A 16107-nucleotide genomic window follows, 5' to 3' on the forward strand; every position below is an offset into this window, starting at 1 on the left:
CCAAATCGGAGGCTGATCAACCCAGGCCTCCAAATCGGAGGCTGAGCCACCCCGGCCTCCAAATAGGAGGCTGATCCACCCCGGCCTCCAAATCGGAGGCTGAGCCACCCCGGCCTCCAAATCGGAGGCTGAGCCACCCCGGCCTCCAAATCGGAGGCTGAGCCACCCCGGCCTCCAAATCGGTGGCTGAGCCACCCCGGCCTCCAAATCGGAGGCTGAGCCACCTCGGCCTCCAAATCGGAGGCTGAGCCACCCCGGCCTCCAAATCGGAGGCTGAGCCACCCCGGCCTCCAAATCGGAGGCTGAGCCACCCCGGCCTCCAAATCGGAGGCTGAGCCACCCCGGCCTCCAAATCGGAGGCTGAGCCACCCCGGCCTCCAAATCGGAGGCTGAGCCACCCCGGCCTCCAAATCGGAGGCTGATACACCCCGGCCTCCAAATCGGAGGCTGAGCCAACCCGGCCTCCAAATCGGAGGCTGAGCCACCCCGGCCTCCAAATCGGAGGCTGAGCCACCCCGGCCTCCAAATCGGAGGCTGAGCCACCCCGGCCTCCAAATCGGAGGCTGAGCCACCCCGGCCTCCAAATCGGAGGCTGAGCCACCCCGGCCTCCAAATCGGAGGCTGAGCCACCCCGGCCTCCAAATCGGAGGCTGAGCCACCCCGGCCTCCAAATCGGAGGCTGAGCCACCCCGGCCTCCAAATCGGAGGCTGAGCCACCCCGGCCTCCAAATCGGAGGCTGAGCCACCCCGGCCTCCAAATCGGAGGCTGAGCCACCCCGGCCTCCAAATCGGAGACTGAGCCACCCCGGCCTCCAAATCGGAGGCTGAGCCACCCGGCCTCCAAATCGGAAGCTCATCGACCCCGGCCACCAAATCGGAGGCTCTTTGACCTCGGCCTCCAAATCGGAGGCTCTTTGACCTCGGCCTCCAAATCGGAAGCTCAATGACCCCGGCCTCCAAATTGGAGGCTGAGCGACCCCAGCCTCCAAATCTTACCCAGAGTGGCCCCACCCACCAAATCGGACCCTGTGGGGCCCCGCTCACCAAATCGGACCCTGAGGCCCCGCCCACCAAATTGGACCCAGAGTGGTTCCGCCCACCAAATTGGACCCAGAGTGGTCCCGCCCACTAAATTGGACCCAGAGTGGTCCCGCCCACTAAATTGGACCCAGAGGGGCTCCGCCCACAAAATCAGACCCAGAGGGGCCCCTGCCACAAAATCAGACCCTGAGGGGCCGCGGCCACAAAATTGGACCATGATAGGCCCCGGACACAAAATCGGACCCTGAGGGGCCCCAACCACAAAATCGGACCCTGAGGGGACCCAACCACAAAATCGGACCCTGAGAGGTCCCGCCCACCAAATTGGACCCAGAGTGGTCCCGCCCACCAAATTGGACTCAGAGGGGCCCCACCCACAAAATCGGACCCAGAGGGGCCCCTGCCACAAAATCGGACCCTGAGGGGCCGCGGCCACAAAATTGGACCATGATAGGCCCCGGACACAAAATCGGACCCTGAGGGGCCCCAACCACAAAATCGGACCCTGAGGGGACCCAACCACAAAATCGGACCCTGAGAGGTCCCGCCCACCAAATTGGACCCAGAGTGGTCCCGCCCACCAAATTGGACTCAGAGGGGCCCCACCCACAAAATCGGACCCAGAGGGGCCCCTGCCACAAAATCGGACCCTGAGGGGCCGCGGCCACAAAATCGGACCCTGAGGGGCCCCAACCACAAAATCGGACCCTGAGGGGACCCAACCACAAAATCGGACCCTGAGGGGCCCCTGACACAAAATCGGACCCTGAGGGGCCCCGGCCACAAAATCGGACCCTGAGGGGCCCCAGCCACAAAATCGGACCCTGAGGGGCCCAATCCACAAAATCGGACCCTGAGGGGCCCTGCCCACCAAATTGGACCCTGAGGGGCCCCGCCCACCAAATCGGACCCTGAGAGGCCCCACCCACAAAATCGGACCCTGACGGGCCCCAGCCACAAAATGGGACCCTGAGGGGCCCCACCCACAAAATTGGACCCTGAGGGGTTCCGGCCACAAAAATCGGATCCTGAGGGGCCCCGGCCACCAAATCGGACCCTGAGTGGCCCCGGCCACAAAATCGGACCCTGAGGGGCCCCACCCACAAAATCAGGCCCTGAGGGGCCCCACCCACAAAATCAGACCCTGAAGCCAAAGTGGCCCCTGAGAGGCACCCACAGTTAAATCGTATCCTGAGTTGAAAGTCTTGCAGGGGCAGCAGGCAAGTCTCTCTTAAAGGGGCAGCCCGGGCACCATTTCAAACCACTATCTGTACTTCCTTCAGGAAATACACATCTAGTATTAATGTTGTAATCCGACCGCTGCTAACTTATTCTTATTATTCAGTTGATTTCCGCAATTAATGCGGCCCGAAACGCTACACGCACAGACTCCGTTGAGGTGTCGTTTCGAAGCCAGCATCCATGAGAGGTGTGCTAAGTAATTTTCGTGTCGATTGGATTTGTAGTTTTTGCGCAATTTGCATTAGAAATTTTTTTTTCCCGTCATTTGAATGTATTGTCTCAATGCTTTTCAATGGGGAAATTTTGCCTTAGAGAAAACATGCCCTGAGGCGATTCAAATGGCAGTTTAGCTCATTGATATGTGCAGGCAGACCCAGTTACTATGCCAGTGCCAAAGAACTTCACATGACCCCAGCAGGACACAGTTTCTGGCGATAATATCAGCTCTTAAAGCGAAACCCACAGCACAAATGCAAATCTAGCTTCATCACGCGTGCCCCTGAGAGAGAATGTACGCCATAGTGAATTTAGAAGCCCAGTGCGCCAAACTAGCTCTTAAACAGCCGACGCGCCTAAGTGAATCTTAAAGGGCCGGCGCACCAAAATGAGCCTTAAAGGGCTGGCGCGCCAAATCGAATGCTGAGTGACCCCAGGCTCCAAATCGGAGGCTGATCGACCCTGGCCTACAAATCGGAGGCTGAGCCACCCAGGCCAACAAATTGGCCCCGAAGTGGCACCGCCCTCCAAATCAGACACAGAGAGGCCCCGCCCACCAAATTGGACCCTGAGGGGCCCCGCTCACCAAATCAGACCCGTAGTGGCCCCGCCCTCCAAATCGGACCCAGAGTGGCCCGCCCACCAAATTGAACCCTGAGGGGCCCCTCCCACCAAATCAGACTCAGATTGGTCCCGCCTACCAAATTGTACCCTGAAGGGCCCCGCCCACCAAATTGGACCCAGAGTGGCCCCGCCCACCAAATCAGACCCTGAGGGGTCCCACCCACCAAATCTGACCCTAAGGGGCCCCACCCACCTAATCAGACCCAGAGTGGCCCCGCTCACCAAATCAGGCCATGAGGGGCACCGCCCACCAAATCAGACCCTCATGGGCCCCGCCTGCCAAATCGGAGGCTGAGCCACCTCGGCCTCCAAATCGGAGGCTGAGCCACCCCGGCCTCCAAATCGGACGCTGATCCACCCCGGCCTCCAAATCGGAGGCTGATCCACCCCGGCCTCCAAATCGGAGGCTGATCCACCCCGGCCTCCAAATCGGAGGCTGATCCACCCCGGCCTCCAAATCGGAGGCTGATCCACCCCGGCCTCCAAATCGGAGGCTGATCGACCCAGGCCTCCAAATCGGAGGCTGAGCCACCCCGGCCTCCAAATAGGAGGCTGAGCCACCCCGGCCTCCAAATAGGAGGCTGAGCCACCCCGGCCTCCAAATCGGAGGCTGAGCCACCCCGGCCTCCAAATCGGAGGCTGAGCCACCCCGGCCTCCAAATCGGAGGCTGATCCACCCCGGCCTCCAAATCGGAGGCTGATCAACCCAGGCCTCCAAATCGGAGGCTGAGCCACCCCGGCCTCCAAATAGGAGGCTGAGCCACCCCGGCCTCCAAATAGGAGGCTGAGCCACCCCGGCCTCCAAATAGGAGGCTGAGCCACCCCGGCCTCCAAATCGGAGGCTGAGCCACCCCGGCCTCCAAATCGGAGGCTGAGCCACCCCGGCCTCCAAATCGGTGGCTGAGCCACCCCGGCCTCCAAATCGGAGGCTGAGCCACCCCGGCCTCCAAATCGGAGGCTGAGCCACCCCGGCCTCCAAATCGGAGGCTGAGCCACCCCGGCCTCCAAATCGGAGGCTGAGCCACCCCGGCCTCCAAATCGGAGGCTGAGCCACCCCGGCCTCCAAATCGGAGGCTGAGCCACCCCGGCCTCCAAATCGGAGGCTGAGCCACCCCGGCCTCCAAATCGGAGGCTGATACACCCCGGCCTCCAAATCGGAGGCTGAGCCACCCCGGCCTCCAAATCGGAGGCTGAGCCACCCCGGCCTCCAAATCGGAGGCTGAGCCACCTCGGCCTCCAAATCGGAGGCTGAGCCACCCCGGCCTCCAAATCGGAGGCTGATCCACCCCGGCCTCCAAATCGGAGGCTGATCCACCCCGGCCTCCAAATCGGAGGCTGAGCCACCCCGGCCTCCAAATCGGAGGCTGAGCCACCCCGGCCTCCAAATCGGAGGCTGAGCCACCCCGGCCTCCAAATCGGAGGCTGAGCCACCCCGGCCTCCAAATCGGAGGCTGAGCCACCCCGGCCTCCAAATCGGAGGCTGAGCCACCCCGGCCTCCAAATCGGAAGCTCATCGACCTCGGCCTCCAAATCGGAGGCTCTTTGACCTCGGCCTCCAAATCGGAAGCTCAACGACCCCGGCCTCCAAATTGGAGGCTGAGCGACCCCAGCCTCCAAATCTTACCCAGAGTGGCCCCACCCACCAAATCTGACCCTGTGGGGCCCCGCCCACCAAATCGGACCCTGAGGCCCCGCCCACCAAATTGGACCCAGAGTGGTTCCGCCCACCAAATTGGACCCAGAGTGGTCCCGCCCACTAAATTGGACCCAGAGTGGTCCCGCCCACTAAATTGGACCCAGAGGGGCTCCGCCCACAAAATCAGACCCAGAGGGGCCCCTGCCACAAAATCAGACCCTGAGGGGCCGCGGCCACAAAATTGGACCATGATAGGCCCCGGACACAAAATCGGACCCTGAGGGGCCCCAACCACAAAATCGGACCCTGAGGGGACCCAACCACAAAATCGGACCCTGAGAGGTCCCGCCCACCAAATTGGACCCAGAGTGGTCCCGCCCACCAAATTGGACTCAGAGGGGCCCCACCCACAAAATCGGACCCAGAGGGGCCCCTGCCACAAAATCGGACCCTGAGGGGCCGCGGCCACAAAATTGGACCATGATAGGCCCCGGACACAAAATCGGACCCTGAGGGGCCCCAACCACAAAATCGGACCCTGAGGGGACCCAACCACAAAATCGGACCCTGAGAGGTCCCGCCCACCAAATTGGACCCAGAGTGGTCCCGCCCACCAAATTGGACTCAGAGGGGCCCCACCCACAAAATCGGACCCAGAGGGGCCCCTGCCACAAAATCGGACCCTGAGGGGCCGCGGCCACAAAATCGGACCCTGAGGGGCCCCAACCACAAAATCGGACCCTGAGGGGACCCAACCACAAAATCGGACCCTGAGGGGCCCCTGACACAAAATCGGACCCTGAGGGGCCCCGGCCACAAAATCGGACCCTGAGGGGCCCCGGCCACAAAATCAGACCCTGAGGGGCCCAATCCACAAAATCGGACCCTGAGGGGCCCTGCCCACCAAATTGGACCCTGAGGGGCCCCGCCCACCAAATCGGACCCTGAGAGGCCCCACCCACAAAATCGGACCCTGACGGGCCCCAGCCACAAAATCGGACCCTGAGGGGCCCCACCCACAAAATTGGACCCTGAGGGGTTCCGGCCACAAAAATCGGATCCTGAGGGGCCCTGGCCACCAAATCGGACCCTGAGTGGCCCCGGCCACAAAATCGGACCCTGAGGGGCCCCACCCACAAAATCAGGCCCTGAGGGGCCCCACCCACAAAATCAGACCCTGAAGCCAAAGTGGCCCCTGAGAGGCACCCACAGTTAAATCGTATCCTGAGTTGAAAGTCTTGCAGGGGCAGCAGGCAAGTCTCTCTTAAAGGGGCAGCCCGGGCACCATTTCAAACCACTATCTGTACTTCCTTCAGGAAATACACATCTAGTTATAGTGGTTTGAAAAAACCACTATATTGTAATCCGAACGCTGCTAACTTCTTCTTCTTCTTCTTCTTCTTATTATTAAGTTGATTTCTGCAATTAATGCGGCCCGAACCGCTACACGCACAGACTCCGTTGAGGTGTCGTTTCGAAGCCAGCGTCCATGAGAGGTGTGCTAAGTATTTTTCGTGTCGATCGGATTTGTAGTTTTTGCGCAATTTGCGTTTGAAAATTTTTTTTCCCATCATTGGAATGCACTGTCTCCAATGCTTTTCAATAGGAAATGGCAAAACGTGCCCTGAGGTGATTGAAATGACAGTTGAGCTCATTGATATGCGCAGGCAGACCCAGTTACTATGCCAACGCCTACGAACGTCACATGACATCTCCAGAACAGAGCTTTTGCCACATAATATCAGCTCTTAAAGCTAAACCCACAGCACAAAGGCAAATCTAGCTTCATCACATGACGTATGCCCCTGAGAGAGAATGTGTGTGCCAAAGTGGATTTAGAAGCCCAGTGAGCCACCCTGGCTCTTAAAGGGCCGACGTGCCAAATTGATTCTTAAAGAGCCGGCGCACCAAAATGAGTCTTAAAGGGCCGGCGCGCCAAATCGAAAGCTGAGTGACCCAAGGCTCCAAATCGGAGGCTGATAGACCCTGGCCTACAAAAAGGAGGCTGAGCAACCCTGGCATCCAAATCGGACCCAGAGTGGCCCCGCCCACGAAGTCGGACCCAGAGTGGCCTCGCCCACCAAATCAGACCCAGAGTGGCCCCGCCCACTAAATTGGACCCTGAGGAGCCCCACCCGCAAAATCGGACCCTGAAGGCCCCACCCACAAAATCGGACCCTGAGGGGCCCCACCCACAAAATCGGACCCTGACTGGCCCCGGCCACAAAATCGGACCCTGACGGGACCCGGCCACAAAATCGGACCCTGAGGGACCCCACCTACAAAATTGAACCCCGAGGGGCCCCAACCACAAAATCGGACCCTGAGGGGCCCCAACCACAAAATCGGACCCAGAGTGGACCTGCCCACCAAAATGGACCCAGGGGGCTCCACCCACAAAATCAGACCCTAAGGGGCCCCACCCACAAAATCGGACCCTGAGTAGACCCGGCCACAAAATCAGACCCTGAGGGGCCCCAACCACAAAATCGGACCCTGAGGGGCCCCGGCCACAAAATCGGACCCTGAGGGGCCCCAGCCACAAAATCGGACCCTGAGGGGCCCCAGCCACAAAATTGGACCCTGAGGGTCCCCGGCCACAAAATCGGACCCTGAGCGGCCCAACCACAAAATCGGACCCTGAGGGGCCCCGGCCACAAAATCGGACCCTGAGGGGCCCCGGCCACGAAATCAGACCCTGACGGGTGCCGGCCACAAAATCGGACCCTGAGGGGCCCCAACCACAAAACCGGACCCTGAGGGGCCCCAACCACAAAACCGGACCCTGAGGGGCCCCAACCACAAAATCGGACCCTGAGGGGCCCCGGCCACAAAATCGGACCCTGAGAGACCCCGGCCACAAAATCGAACCCAGAGGGGCCCCACCCACAAAATTGGACCCTGAGCGCCCCCAACCACAAAATCGGCCCTGAGGGGCCCCAACCCCAAAATCGGACCCTGAGGGGCCCCGGCCACAAAATCGGACCCTCAGGGGCCCCGCCCTCAAAATCGGACCCTGAGGGGCCCCTCCCTCAAAATCGGACCCTGAGAGGCCCCGCCCACCAAATGAGACCCTGAGGGGCCCCGCCAACCAAATCGGACTCTAAGGGGCCCCAACCACAAAATCAGACCCTGAGGGCCCCCAACCACAAAATAGGACCCTAAGGGGCCCCACCCTCAAAATCGGACCCTGAGTAGACCCGGCCACAAAATCAGACCCTGAGGGGCCCCAACCACAAAATCGGACCCTGAGGGGCCCAGGCCACAAAATCGAACCCTGAGGGGCCCCACCCTCAAAATCGGATCCTGAGGGGCCCAACCAACAAAATCGGACTCTGAGGGGCCCCAGCCACAAAATCGGACACTGAGGGGCCCCACCCACAAAATCAGATCCTGAGGGGATCCGGCCACAAAATCAAACCCTGAGGGGCCCCACCCACAAAATCGGACCCTGAGGGGCCCCAACCACAAAATCGGACCCTGCGGGGCCCCGGCCACAAAATCGGACCCTGCGGGGCCCCGGCCACAAAATCGGACCCTGAGGGGCCCCGCCTACAAAATCGGACCCTGAGGGGATCCGGCTACAAAATTAGACCCTGAGGGGCCCCACCCACAAAATTGGACCCTGAGGGGCCCCACCCACAAAATCGGACCGAGGGGCCCCACCCACAAAATCGGACCCTGAGGGGCCACACCCACAAAATCGGACCCTGAGGGGCCACACCCACAAAATCGGAGCCTGAGGGATCCCCGCCAAGGAATCAGATCCTGAGGCGCCCCACCCACCAAATCAGACCCTGAGGCCAAAGTGGCCCCTGAGAGGCACTCACAGTTAAAATGGATCCTGAGTTGAAAGTCTTGCAGAGGCAGCAGGCAAGTCTCTCTTAAAGGGGCAGCCCATTCACCATTTCAAACCACTATCTGTACTTCCTTCAGGAAAAACACATCTAGTATTATTATTACTATTCAGTTGATTTCCGCAATTAATGTGGCCCGAACCGCTACACGCACAGACTCCGTTGAGGTGTCGTTTCGAAGCCAGCGTCCACGAGTGGTGTGCTAAGTATTTTTCGTGTCGATCAGATTTGTAGTTTTTGCGCAATTTGCGCTTTAAAAAACATTTTCCTGTCATTGGAATGCACTGTCTCCAATGCATTTTAACGGGAAAATGTTGCCATAGTGAAAACACGGTGCAGTCGTGAGGTGGCAGTTATGCTCATTGATATGCGTAGGCCAGGGCCGGCGTCAGCACCCGGGCAAGTGCCGGGGCCCTGGCGAAATGGGAGGGCCCACTCACGCTGTCTGGGATACCCGCCGGCCGCCGCCATGCCCCCGTGTACTGACCCCAACCTGCGCCCTCCGCGAGGGACCCACGCAGTGACGCAGCCCCTTAGGCTGAGTGCAGACGACTTTTTGGCCCTGCGGATTTTTCCGCTCAGAATGGAATAAATCCACTGGTCAAATGACCTGCATTTTTCCTGCGGATTTCTTCCATTTTTCCTGCGGTTTTATTGTGGTTTTTGTACGGTTTTCCCCCTGCGGATTTGGAGACAGGGGAGATGGAAAACTGCACAAAAGAAGTAACATGCTGCGGATTTTGTATCGCAGGAAAACCGCGCGGAAAAATCCCCAGCGTCTGCACAGCGGTTTTTTTTTCATTGATTTTAAGGATACTGTACATCACAATGCGGATATGCAACGTTTCTGCGCGGTAAAATCCGCTGCGGATCCGCTGGATATCTGCATCGTGTGCACACAGCCTTACTGCCAGCAATGGTCATCGCTTCCTTCGGCTGTAATCTTGTGTGCGGTGCCGACACAGGACCTGTGATGAGGTCACAGGAGGGGAGGAGTCAGGGGTCACATGATCAGGGCGGCTGCAGGACTCTGCTGTGCTGGTCGCTTGTCATTATGGTGCTAGTCTGGATGGATGAGGTAATGTTTATGTGTGGGACAGTGGGGTCAGGGAGGGGTTTACAAGGTGGATGTAGCAGAGCCGTGTGTGTACTTGTGTGGGGTCAGAAGGGGTTTACAAGGTGGATGTAGCAGTGCCGTGTGTGTATTTGTGTGGGGTCAGGGAGGGGTTTTACAAGGTGGATGTAGCAGAGCCGTGTGTGTACTTCTGTGGGGTCAGGAGGGGTTTACAAGGTGGATGTAGCAGAGCCGTGTGTGTACTTGTGTGGGGTCAGGAGGGGTTTACAAGGTGGATGTAGCAGAGCTGTTTGTGTACTTGTGTGGGGTCAGAAGGGGTTTACAAGGTGGATGTAGCAGTGCCGTGTGTGTATTTGTGTGGGGTCAGGGAGGGGTTTTACAAGGTGGATGTAGCAGAGCCGTGTGTGTACTTCTGTGGGGTCAGGAGGGGTTTACAAGGTGGATGTAGCAGAGCCGTGTGTGTATTTGTGTGGGGTCAGGGAGGGGTTTTACAAGGTGGATGTAGCAGAGCCGTGTGTGTACTTGTGTGGGGTCAGGAGGGGTTTACAAGGTGGATGTAGCAGAGCTGTTTGTGTACTTTGTGTGGGGTCAGGAGGTGTTTTACAAGGTGGATGTAGCAGAGCCGTGTGTGTACTTGTGTGGGGTCAGAAGGGGTTTACAAGGTGATGTAGCAGAGCCATGTGTGTACTTTGTGTGGGGTCAGGAGGTGTTTTACAAGGTGGATGTAGCAGTGCCATGTGTGTACTTGTGTGGGGTTAGGAGGGGTTTACAAGGTGATGTAGCAGAGCTGTTTGTGTACTTTGTGTGGGGTCAGGAGGTGTTTTACAAGGTGGATGTAGCAGAGCCGTGTATGTACTTTGTGTGGGGTCAGGAGGTGTTTTACAAGGTGGATGTAGCAGAGCCGTGTGTGTACTTGTGTGGGGTCAGGAGGGGTTTTACATGGTGGATGTAGCAGTGCCGTGTGTGTACTTGTGTGGGGTCAGGAGGGGTTTACAAGGTGATGTAGCAGAGCTGTTTGTGTACTTTGTGTGGGGTCAGGAGGTGTTTTACAAGGTGGATGTAGCAGAGCCGTGTGTGTAATTTGTGTGGGGTCAGGACGTGTTTTACAAGGTGGATGTAGCAGAGCCATGTGTGTACTTGTGTGGGGTCAGGAGGGGTTTACAAGGTGATGTAGCAGAGCCGTGTGTGTACTAGTGTGGGGTCATGAGGGGTTTTACATGGTGGATGGTGCAGTGCCGTGTGTGTACTTGTGTGGGGTCAGGAGGGGTTTACAAGGTGGATGTAGCAGTGCCGTTTGTGTACTTGTGTTCGGTCAGGAGCGGTTTACAATGTGATGTAGCAGAGCTGTTTGTGTACTTTGTGTGGGGTCAGGAGGTGTTTTACAAGGTGGATATAGCAGTGCCGTGTGTGTACTTGTGTGGGGTCAGGAGGTGTTTTTCAAGGTGGATGTAGCAGAGCCGTGTGTGTACTTGTGTGGGGTCAGGAGGTGTTTTTCAAGGTGGATGTAGCAGAGCTGTGTGTGTACTTGTGTGGGGTCAGGAGGGGTTTACAAGGTGGAAGTAGCAGAGCCGTGTTTGTACTTGTGTGGGGTCAGGAGGGGTTTTACAAGGTGGATGTAGCAGAGCCGTGTGTGTACTTTGTGTGGGGTCAGTAGGGGTTTACAAGGTGGATGTAGCAGAGCCGTGTGTGTACTTGTGTGGGGTCAGGAGGGGTTTACAAGGTGGATGTTGCAGTGCCGTGTGTGTACTTGTGTGGTGTCAGGAGGGGTTTACAAGGTGGATGTAGCAGAGCCGTGTGTGTACTTGTGTTAGGTCAGGTGGGGTTTACAAGGTGGATGTAGCAGAGGCGTGTGTGTACTTGTGTGGGGTCAGGAGGTGTTTTACAAGGTGGATGTAGCAGTGCCGTGTGTGTACTTGTGTAGGGTCAGGAGGGGTTTACAAGGTGGATGTAGCAGAGCCGTGTGTGTACTTGTGTGGGGTCAGGAGGGGTTTTACAAGGTGGATGTAGCAGAGCCGTGTGTGTACTTTGTGTGGGGTCAGTAGGGGTTTACAAGGTGGATGTAGCAGAGCCGTGTGTGTACTTGTGTGGGGTCAGGAGGGGTTTACAAGGTGGATGTAGCAGTGCCGTGTGTGTACTTGTGTGGTGTCAGGAGGGGTTCACAAGGTGGATGTAGCAGAGCCGTGTGTGTACTTGTGTTAGGTCAGGTGGGGTTTACAAGGTGGATGTAGCAGAGGCGTGTGTGTACTTGTGTGGGGTCAGGAGGTGTTTTACAAGGTGGATGTAGCAGTGCCATGTGTGTACTTGTGTAGGGTCAGGAGGGGTTTACAAGGTGGATGTAGCAGAGCCGTGTGTGTACTTGTGTGGGGTCAGGAGGGGTTTTACAAGGTGGATGTAGCAGAGCCGTGTGTGTACTTTGTGTGGGGTCAGTCGGGGTTTACAAGGTGGATGTAGCAGAGCCGTGTGTGTACTTGTGTGGGGTCAGGAGGGGTTTACAAGGTGGATGTAGCAGTGCCGTGTGTGTACTTGTGTGGGGTCAGGAGGGGTTTTACAAGGTGGATGTAGCAGAGCCGTGTGTGTACTTTGTGTGGGGTCAGTCGGGGTTTACAAGGTGGATGTAGCAGAGCCGTGTGTGTACTTGTGTGGGGTCAGGAGGGGTTTACAAGGTGGATGTAGCAGTGCCGTGTGTGTACTTGTGTGGTGTCAGGAGGGGTTTACAAGGTGGATGTAGCAGAGCCGTGTGTGTACTTGTGTTAGGTCAGGTGGGGTTTACAAGGTGGATGTAGCAGTGCCGTGTGTGTACTTGAGTAGGGTCAGGAGGGGTTTACAAGGTGGATGTAGCAGAGCCATGTGTGTACTTATGTGGGGTCAGGAGGTGTTTTACAAGGTGGATGTAGCAGAGCCGTGTGTGTACTTGTGTGAGGTTAGGAGGAGGGGGTTTTACAAGGTGGATGTAGCAGAGCCGTGTTTGTACTTGTGTGGGGTCAGGAGGGGTTTAGCAAGGTGTATGTAGCAGAGCCGTGTGTGTACTTGTGTGGGGTCAGGAGGGGTTTTACATGGTGGATGTAGCAGAGCCGTGTGTGTACTTCTGTAGGGTCAGGAGGGGTTTACAAGGTGGATGTAGCAGAGCCGTGTGTGTACTTGTGTGGGGTCAGGAGGGGGTTTTACAAGGTGGATGTAGCAGAGCCGTGTGTGTACTTGTGTGGGGTCAGGAGGGGTTTTGCAAGGTGGATGTAGCAGAGCCGTGTGTGTACTTGTGTGGGGTCAGGAGGGGGTTTTACAAGGTGGATGTAGCAGAGCCGTGTGTGTACTTGTGTGGGGTCAGGAGGGGTTTACAAGGTGGATGTAGCAGAGCCGTGTGTGTACTTGTGTGGGGTCAGGAGGGGTTTTACAAGGTGGATGTAGCAGAGCCGTGTGTGTACTTGTGTGGGGTCAGGAGGGGTTTAAAAGGTGGATGTAGCAGAGCCGTGTGTGTACTTGTGTGGGGTCAGGAGGGGTTTTACAAGGTGGATGTAGCAGAGCCGTGTTTGTACTTGTGTGGGGTCAGGAGGGGTTTACAAGGTGGATGTAGCAGAGCCATGTGTGTACTTTGTGGGGTCAGGAGGTGTTTTACAAGGTGGATGTAGCAGAGCCTTGTGTGTACTTGTGTGGGGTCAGGAGGGGTTTACAAGGTGGATGTAGCAGAGCCGTGTGTGTACTTGTGTGGGGTCAGGAGGGGTTTTACAAGGTGGATGTAGCAGAGCCGTGTTTGTACTTGTGTGGGGTCAGGAGGGGTTTACAAGGTGGATGTAGCAGAGCCATGTGTGTACTTTGTATGGGGTCAGGAGGTGTTTTACAAGGTGGATGTAGCAGAGCCGTGTGTGTACTTGTTTGGGGTCAGGAGGGGTTTTGCAAGGTAGATGTAGCAGAGCCGTGTGTGTACTTGTGTGGGGTCAGGAGAGGTTTTACAAGGTGGATGTAGCAGAGCCGTGTGTGTTGTTTGGTGGGGTCAGGAGGGGTTTACAAGGTGTACGGAGCAGAGCCGTGTGTGTACGAGGTGTACGGAGCAGAGCCGTGTGTGTACGATGTGTACGGAGCGAAGCTGTGTGTGTACGAGATGTACGGAACGGAGCCCTGTGTGTACGGAGCTGAGCCGTGTGTTTATGGAGCGGAGCAGAGCCGGGGGTGTACGGAGCAGAGCCGTGTGTGTACGAGGTGTATGGTGGGGAGCATTTATACCTCCCGAGTCCCAACCGTCCCGGATCCAGCGAGACAGTCCTGATTTTGAGAGAGAGACTGCCCCAGCCGGGAGCATACTTTCCCCGCGGGACACAGGAGTACACAGTGGAGCCCCAAGGAGCAATTTAAAACTTGCACGTAACGCTCTGCCGGAAGTGACGTGCTGGAAGCTGACCAGAAATTAGGTCATTTCAGTAGGAGATTGTGACGGAACCATGGAGGCACTTCAGGGAATGCTTCAGATCCATCACCGTGTCCTCCTCTGACAGAGCGGACAGCGGGATCGCCTTGGAATCGGGGATGTCGGGCATGTGAGCGGATCATGATATGTCCTGCACCAGGAGGCTCAGGTGGGCACTACAATGGGAGCTGGGCTGCTATAGTATCTTTATAGAATTTTTCTTTCTGTTTCTTTCTCTCTCTGTTCTTTCTCTCTAATCTTTTTTTCTCTCTCTCTGTTCTCTTTCTTTCTTTCTTTCTTTCTTTCTTTCTTTCTTTCTTTCTCTGTTCTTTCTCTCTCTCTCTCTCTCTGTTCTCTCTTTCCTCTTTTTCTTTCTCTCTCTCTGATCTTTCTTCCCCTCTTTCTTTCTATCTGTTCTTTCCCCTCTTTCTTTTTCTCTCTACCTCTCTGTTCTTTCTTTCTTTCCCCTCCTTCTTTCTCTCTCTCTCTCCCTGTTCTTTTTTTCTGTTGATGCTTTTTCTCTGTGTTCTTTCTCTCTCCGTTCTTTCTTCCCCTCTTTTTTACTCTCTCCCTCTGTTCTTTTTTCCCCTCTTACTTTCTTTCTTTCTCTCTCTGTTCTTTTTTTCTGTCCACTCTTTCTTTCTCTTTGTTCTTTTTCTTTCTTTTTTCCTTCTCTCTGTTCTTTCTTTCCACTCTTTCTCTATCTGTTCTTTCTTTCTTTACCCTCTTTCTTTCTCTTTCTCTCTGTTCTTTTCTTTCTCTTTCTCTCTCTGTTCTTCCTTTCTTTCTCTTTGTTCTTTATTTTCTTTCTCTTTCTTTCTCTGTTCGTTCTTTCTATGTTCTTTCTTTCTTTCTCTCGCTCTCTGTATCTTTCTCTCTCTGTTCTTCCTTCCATTCTTTCTCTCTTTCTTTCTCTGTTCTTTATTTCCCCTCTTTCTTTCTTTCTGTTCTCTCTCTGTTCTTTCTCTCGCTCTCTTCTTTCTTTCATGCGTACACTACTAATCAATAGCCTCCTTCACATGAACGTGTTTTGCCACAGAGCGAGTGTCTGTGTGTATCACATGCGTGTCCGTGTGATCCACGCGGAGACAAGTCCGTTTTTGGCGGTCACCACGGATGTCACACGGCATGAGTCGTGGTATGTGTTAAGGGGGGGCCCACTGAGACTTTTTCGCCCGGGGCCCTCAAAAACCTGGAGTCGGCCCTGGCGCAGGCACACCCAGTTACTATGCCAACGAATACGAACTTTACATGACCCCAGCAGGACACAGTTTCTGCCAGATAATATCAGCTCTTAAAGCGAAACCCAAAGCACAAATGCAAATCTAGCTTCATCACATGATGCATGCCCCTGAGAGAGAATGTCCGCCAAAGTGGATTTAGAAGCCCAGTGCGCCAAACTAGCTTTTAAAGGGCCGACGCGCCTAAGTGATTCTTAAAGGGCTGACGCACCGAAATGAGTCTTAAAGGGCCGGCGCGCCAAATCGAAAGCTGAGTGACCCCAAGCTCCAAATCGGAGGCTGATCGACCCTGGCCTACAAATCGGAGGCTGAGCCACCCTGGCCTCCAAATCGGACCCAGAGTGGCCCTGCCCACCAAATCGGATCCTGAGGGGCCCCACCCACCAAATCAGACCCTGAGGGGCCCCACAGGCCAAAGTGGCCCCTGAGAGGCACCCACAGTTAAAACGGATCCTGAGTTGAAAGTCTTGCAGGGGCAGCAGGCAAGTCTCTCTTAAAGGGGCAGCCCGGGCACCATTTCAAACCACTATCTGTACTTCCTTCAGGAAATACACATCTAGTATTATTATTACTATTCAGTTGATTTCCGCAATTAATGCGGCCCGAACCGCTGCACGCACAGACTCCGTTGAGGCGTGGTTTCGAAGCCAGCGTCCATGAGAGGTGTGCTAAGTATTTTTCGTGTCGATCGGATTTGCCATTTTTGCGCAATTTGCGTTTGAAAAAGCATTTTCCTGTCATTGGAATGCTTTGTCTCTGCATTTTAACGGGAAAATGTT

This window comes from Dendrobates tinctorius, unplaced genomic scaffold (genome assembly GCF_039654945.1).
Source record: "Dendrobates tinctorius isolate UK_male_01 unplaced genomic scaffold, ASM3965494v1 ptg000133l, whole genome shotgun sequence".
Classification (NCBI taxonomy): Eukaryota; Metazoa; Chordata; class Amphibia; order Anura; family Dendrobatidae; genus Dendrobates; species Dendrobates tinctorius.